This window comes from Melanotaenia boesemani, chromosome 19 (genome assembly GCF_017639745.1).
Source record: "Melanotaenia boesemani isolate fMelBoe1 chromosome 19, fMelBoe1.pri, whole genome shotgun sequence".
NCBI lineage: Eukaryota > Metazoa > Chordata > Actinopteri > Atheriniformes > Melanotaeniidae > Melanotaenia > Melanotaenia boesemani.
In genome coordinates this window covers 2,346,115-2,352,810 of record NC_055700.1, presented here as the reverse complement: position 1 = coordinate 2,352,810, position 6,696 = coordinate 2,346,115, and positions in this window count along the sequence as shown.

The window sequence follows — 6,696 nt, the reverse complement described above, 5'->3', positions numbered from 1 at the left end:
CTACAGATGTCACACCCTTTTAAATTTGTCATTTCCTCTCTTCTAAACCTCCTGGTCATCAGGATCCATTGAGACATCCAACAGTTTCAGGCCAGTCCTCTTTCGTCCTTCTAGCCACCTTGTGCCATTCAGGAAATCAGATCTTCATTCCCTTTGATACAGAACCCACCGGCTTATGTTTGGAGGAGACATGCCTCCCTCCCTCCATTGCAAAGGATCAGATGTTTCTCTGCTGGTCAAGATTCTTTTGGCCAGACGCATGAAACCTTCCGTCCTCAGATATTTCAACAATGACATCAGTCCAAAAGACTGATTCCTCCAACAGAAAATCTTCACTGTTTTTAGCCATGAACCAACAGCATCTTTACTAGCTCCGAGTATGAACTCCAGTCTTAGAATTAAAATGATTACAGCCTTCGGTGGTGTTAAGTTTACAGAGCAAACTCATGTAATTTTCCTGATTACTCATCCAGATGTTACAGTTCCATATCCATTTACTCTTTCAAAGTGTAGTTAAGCAGGTTTGAACTTGCCAAATGCCATTGGCTTGATGCACCTCCCTACAGTGAATACAGTTAGCTGATCAAGTCTTCCAACCACGTTCTCCATTGAGCCAAGATGTCTTTGTAGATCATCCTCTCCACAGCCTCTTCCACGGAGCTGGTGTTGCAACAGCTTGGCAAATATGGAAAGTGATGCCAGAAAATCCAACGGTTTGAACCCAGCTTGTAACTGTCAGCCTCCACACAGACCACTGTAGACACAGAACCCTTCCACTGGAAGTTTGTTGGTCCAGATTCAAAACCTTTAAGCTATAATCTTCTGATTGCCTTCAACATGACTGTTGCTGATACATTTCTCCAAGATGAACCCAGCCCCTTTCCGACAGAAAGCATTAAGGTCTCTCATACAGATGGCTTCTTCCGTGTCCGAACTTCCTTGGATCCAATATAAGCGCTTAAATTCCCTCAAGTGTTTCCAGTTGTTACTGTTGTGGCCACAAAGTTTCCCTTTAGTTTGTTCCTGGTTTGCTGTTTAAAGCCAGCAACTCTGGAACCCAGCAACACCAGGTAGATCCTGTTCACAGTAACAGAACGCTGACACTCAAACATGACCAGCTCGATGAACAAAGCTGGCTGATTAGTTGTCGCCATCAAGCTACGGTTCTCCCTCATACTGAAAAGCAACTTGACATTTTTATCATGTTTATTGGCATCTCTCATTCCTGCATGTCCTGGAGCTCCATCACATTGCAGCATCATCCTCAAGGTAAAGCATGAGCTTTGAGTTCCTTCACATCCTCATTCACCATGTTAAAGCCTTCTCCATACATGTACTTGCCATTTTGTACTGGTTTCCAAAAACCTGAACTCTTCAATCATCCACAAAGAAATTTTGCATAACAGATTGAACCACCACATAAAACTGACTGGTTATGAGTAGTTCTCCTCTGGGTGTAGCTTGCACAACTAGACGACAGCTCCAAAGAGGTGCAGTCGTCCGATGCTCCATGAGGTCCTCAGTAACGTCAGAGCAAAAAATCTAAATGACTTGAAACAGTTTCAATATTAAAATGTCAGGTTCTTTTCCAAAACGAAGCTGGATTCCAAGCAACGAGCTGGTGAGATGACCTGGCCGACAGTTTGCCATTTAAGGATGGACCTTGAAATGTGGCTCAAACGTCACACGGAGGGATCCTTTTATTGAATGATGAAAGCCATGGTGAGGGATGTACCACACCTCCCCTACACTATAATCCCTATAATGCAGTTGAAGCTGAGGCAGTTGCTCTGCTTAGCCTTTACTGATGAGCATATTCATGTGCTCAGCATACTCCTGTTGAAGCCGTTTACTGCTCAGGAACTTTTCTTAAACCTTGGATCCTTCGTTTGGCCAGCTGTTACTAGGCAGATAAACCTCATTATTGTAACGTGATTTAAAAATATCTTCCCTCCTGAAGTACTGCTGAGTGCTGAATGATAACCAAAACCTTGGTCTTCTCTGGACATCTCATTCTCCTTTGTGGGTTCCCCCCCACTAGCTCATAATTGTACTGCTTGACCAGCACGTATTCAAGCTTTACATACAAATCCTGTTTATATAGCCATGGCAGCTCTGCTTCTGAAGCACCACCGTTCAGTCATTGGGCCATTAACCCATCCCAGCACCGTCTGGGTAGCGTTTCTGCAACCTTTGACCTCCCATGGTTCTAGTATCTTGAAGGCATCGGTACCAATTTTGCCACATTGCGCCCAACAGAAACTTCCCATATTCTGCATTAGATGTTCTGAGCAAAATGTAGCTAAACTTCTTGAGTCCAAAAAGGTCCAGGTTTTTATACAGTTTACCTTTTTGCTTCTTACTCTCATGGGCAGGATGGATAACCGGTCTAGACCAGCTGCTGTATGTCCATGTTTTAAGTCAAGTTGGCTGGTTAGATGTTTCCTGTAGCTCTAAGGCTGATTGCCTTTTAATATGCAGAACAGTGGGATGGTTTAGCCCCGTACTTTACACCTCAAGCACTTGACACATTCACAACTCATGTTTTCCCACACAGACATGCAAAACAAACCCCTGGCCCCTAAAAACAGTCTTTTCCTTGTGCTTCTTTCCCTTGAACTGGATGTACTCCAGAAACTGGCTGGAACCACCGCAAAGGCATCCAGCTTTCTCAGACCTCTTTGGATCTAATATGTGCTATTTTACTCCCTCAGACGTTTCCAGTTACTGTGGCGGCAACAAAATTTCCCTTTAGTTTGTTCCTGTGTTGAGGATTAACGCCATCAAGTCTGGATCCCAGCAACACCACTCAAACATGACCAGATGGATTAACAAAGCTGGCTGATTAGTTGTTGCCATGATGTTGTGAGCTACGGTTCTCCATCTTGAAAAGCAGCTCGACATATTTCTCATGTTCATTGGCATATCCCATTCCTGCATCAACTGGAGCTCCATCACATTGTAGCATCCCTCAAAAACAAAGCATGAGCTTTGAGTTCCTTCACATCCTCATTCACCATGTTAAAGCCTTCTCCATACGTGCACTTGCTTTTTTGTACTGTTTCCACAATGTTTAAGATCCTTAGCAACTGTATAGCCACGCTCGAGCCATCTGCTGGCAGCTTCGCAACCCCTGTGGCTGCCCTCTGGTGATCTGCTCCAAATGGTACAGACAGTCCGCTTTCCCAGCCTTGTCCTCCACTCCTTGCTCAAAAGCTTTGATGAATGCTTTGTATTTAAGGGATCTCCATGAAGTGTTGGGTTACATCTTGCTGGCAGAGCAGTGTCATTCTGCTGCACCAGAGCCACCATTATAATTTGCCTATGCACAGCGGTGAGCTTGTCTCCAGGCTAAACTTGACGTTTATTTTGAACATGCTGTGATGTCCCCAGTATGTTTTCCTGATGCGATTCATTCATGCCACTTTAGCCCACTACTGTTTCCTTTGGTTGCACATCCTTTGATCGGCTTCGATTGGGCAGTGATGCCCAATTTGTTGAATCCCTTTGTTGTACATTCTTGGATTTAACATCTTGCTCGATTCTGCTTCTTCCTTTCCAAACGGGAGTTTATTCCATTGGTGGGACCTTAAGTTTCTTTATCTGAAGCTTGTAATACATCTAACTTAGCTGTGGATGCAGCCATCTTAGCCTTCAAATCAAGTTGCTCCCTCATCTGCTCCTCCAAAGCATCCTGGGCTGTTAGCGCTGCAGCACAGGCAACAAGTGCAGCCTTCTCTGCTGCAGAGGTGGTACTTGACCTGCCACCGTAAGGCCATCCACAACATTCTTTTCATTTGTCATGTGAAACCAGTCTTAAAAAAAAAAAAAAAAAAAAAAACACAACAACAAAAAAAAAAAACATGTTTTAAACCATTCACCATGTTTTTCCCTTCATATATGGGCAACCCAACAAAATGATGTATATTTCTCAAAACTTGTCCAAGAGCATTTTCACCCATTAAACCTTGTATTGTTTTCTTTGCAAGATTTGTTGATATTTCAACAAAAAAAAAAGTGCACATAAAGAGGACAGAGTGTAACACCACAAACAGAATCTTTATGAGTTTGCTGCTGTGCTGTCATCCTGTGGTCAGGTGATCTAGCGGTCCGCTGCTCCATATTCACCGGCAGTTCCAGCGTAGACACCAGCTTCGGATGTGGACCTCCTCCAAACAGGTCCAGCAGCTGTCCTCGTCCTCTGAACTCACGGCGCTCGTGCCAAACGTGCCAAAGTTTTCCACAAAGATCCAGCCGTTCTGGATTTTGACTGTTAATGGAGCAAAGTCCATTACTCCCGAGTGTGCTTGACCCAGGATTAGGTTGACATGCCTTTTCACCGTTGTCCGATTTTTTATCCACATTTCTTCTAGATGCAGGTTCAGTGACTTTTAGTTCATCATGCATACAAGTGATTTTGTTCATACCAAACAAATGCAGCCTCCATCTGGGGCCATTCCAGTCAAAAACCTTTTGCACATCTGATGACGCACCAACGTCTTCCGCTTTAGACGTTACTCCCCGAGGTAATTCAGCACTCCCCAACAGGAACAAGGTGAACTACTGTTGTGTAGTATGTTTCTCAAGCAGAAAGAAATATTTTAAAGATTATCCAGGTTGCAGGTCTAGAACAGTGAATACCTTCTGGTAGAAAACTAAACACGTAAACATTTCATTTTGGTCAAAACCACACAGACAAAGGTTATAGGTGCTTTCCAAAAATCAAGGACATATCCTCAGCTGCTTCATGTCTAAAATCCTTCCATGACGGCTTAGGAAGGAAGCTCCTGCAGCCTGTTGTCAAAATTACCCATGATCCTTGTGAGCTGAGATTGCATGATAGCAGTTTAGTTTGGTAAGTTACGAAGTGTGTCTTTAAAGATGGTCGATAAATGGATATTTCCAATAGATTAAAAATACTAAATCAGGACCAGCATTTGTTCAGTTGAAGCAACTTCATGAAAACCATTACAGCTCCTTCAAAAACCTCGTACAGTTGTCTGCTGGCAGATCCTCTGAATTTATTTAAAATACAAGTTGACTGACAAACAAGTTTATTTTCAGAAAAAAAAAAAAAAAAAGCTGTTGGAAATTTTATTTTATTATGTTTAGCTCAGACTAGGTGCTTTTACCTTTGACTTAGTCTCTGATGCTTTCTGTCCAACTCCTGCCCGTCATCAGCTGCAGTCCAGGCTCCATCCTGCTGATCAGGAAAAATAAGTCAGGTCTGTTTTTGCCTTTTTAACGCTCACCAACAAAATAAAGTTGAATGGGAGTTTAGTACCTACCTGCCTGGAAATCAGATCCCCAACTCTGGTCTTTGAGGGCTGTCCTGCAGCTTTTAGATGTTTCTCTGCTGCAACACATCTGATTCAAATAAAATGGATCTCCAACAACTTGTCATGTTCTTCATCCTTATCTGAACCAGGTGGGTTGAAGCAGGAAACCCTCTGAAAACAGCAAACACCAGCCCTCAAGGACTTGAGCTGATGACCCCTGGTGGCTGCCACAAAATAAGGCTTCACTTCCACCAACTTCAGAGCTGCAGATGGAATTTTATACATTTTCTCATCTGGATGAAAGTTAATTTTTCATGTCATAACATGGTTACATTTTTAAGTGAACTTTTTTTCACATGTCTTAAGAGGACAGGTAAAAATATTTTCCATTACTCTGAGCACGTTGGTGTCCGTGTGGAGATCACGTGACCATTTCATGAAGGCATGATGACAAAAGAAAATCTAGATTTTAGAAATGTGCTGTACCTCCACTGACTGGACGGTGGGTGGCGGTGTTTGAGAGGACTGCTGTCCGCGGTTACGAGCAGGTAGATTTTTTAACTGGTGTCCACTTTGAGGACCAGTATGTGTGTGAAAACGTTAAATGCAAAATATTCGGTCATGTCCTGCTGCTCTGCACCGTCCTGAAAACAGTCATTGAGTAAAGTTTCGGAGTTCTGCAGCGCTGACTGTTAACGCGGTGACCTCCCTGCTCCAACACACCTGGCTCTGTCGATGGCTCATTATCAGGCTCGTGCAGAAGCTGCCAATGATCCACTTAATTAGAAATCAGGTGTGCTGCAGCAGAGAAAGTGGCCCTCGAGAACCGGAGTTTGTAAATTTTAATTTTAATCGCTGCACATTTAATTAAACCACAAAAAGTTTAATTTAAGAAACCAGTTGTTTGAGTTGCGTTTCCCACTTAAACGTGCTTCTGAATCAAGAGACGCGTTTTACAATTTAGAAATATTTTAAATAAAAGTTCACTTTTTATACGAACGTTTTAAATAAAGTTAAATTAAACGGCTTCATAAGAAGTCAAACGTGTAAGCTTTAGATGCACGCGCAAGCACAAACACATGTCAGTCGTTAAAACACGAGCTCCTCCAGCATAAACCTGAAGAAAATCAAACTTATTCCTCACCTTCGTGATTTTCTGCCTCTTCGGAGTGATGAACGGGCGCAGTTCCGTCTATTAAAGTCTAAACTCGCAGCGCGCGTGAGAAACACACTTTTAACTTCTCGACGCGACTCCTTTCAACTACGTTTGCTAAAATAAGGCGCAGCTGATCCGCGGGAACTGGTGATTGGGCTGCGCGTGCACACCTGTTCCAATTAGGAGTAACCATAGTAACCACAGAACCACCTCAGGAGAACTTACAGGGGTTTCTTTCTCTTTTAAGAACTTATTATTATT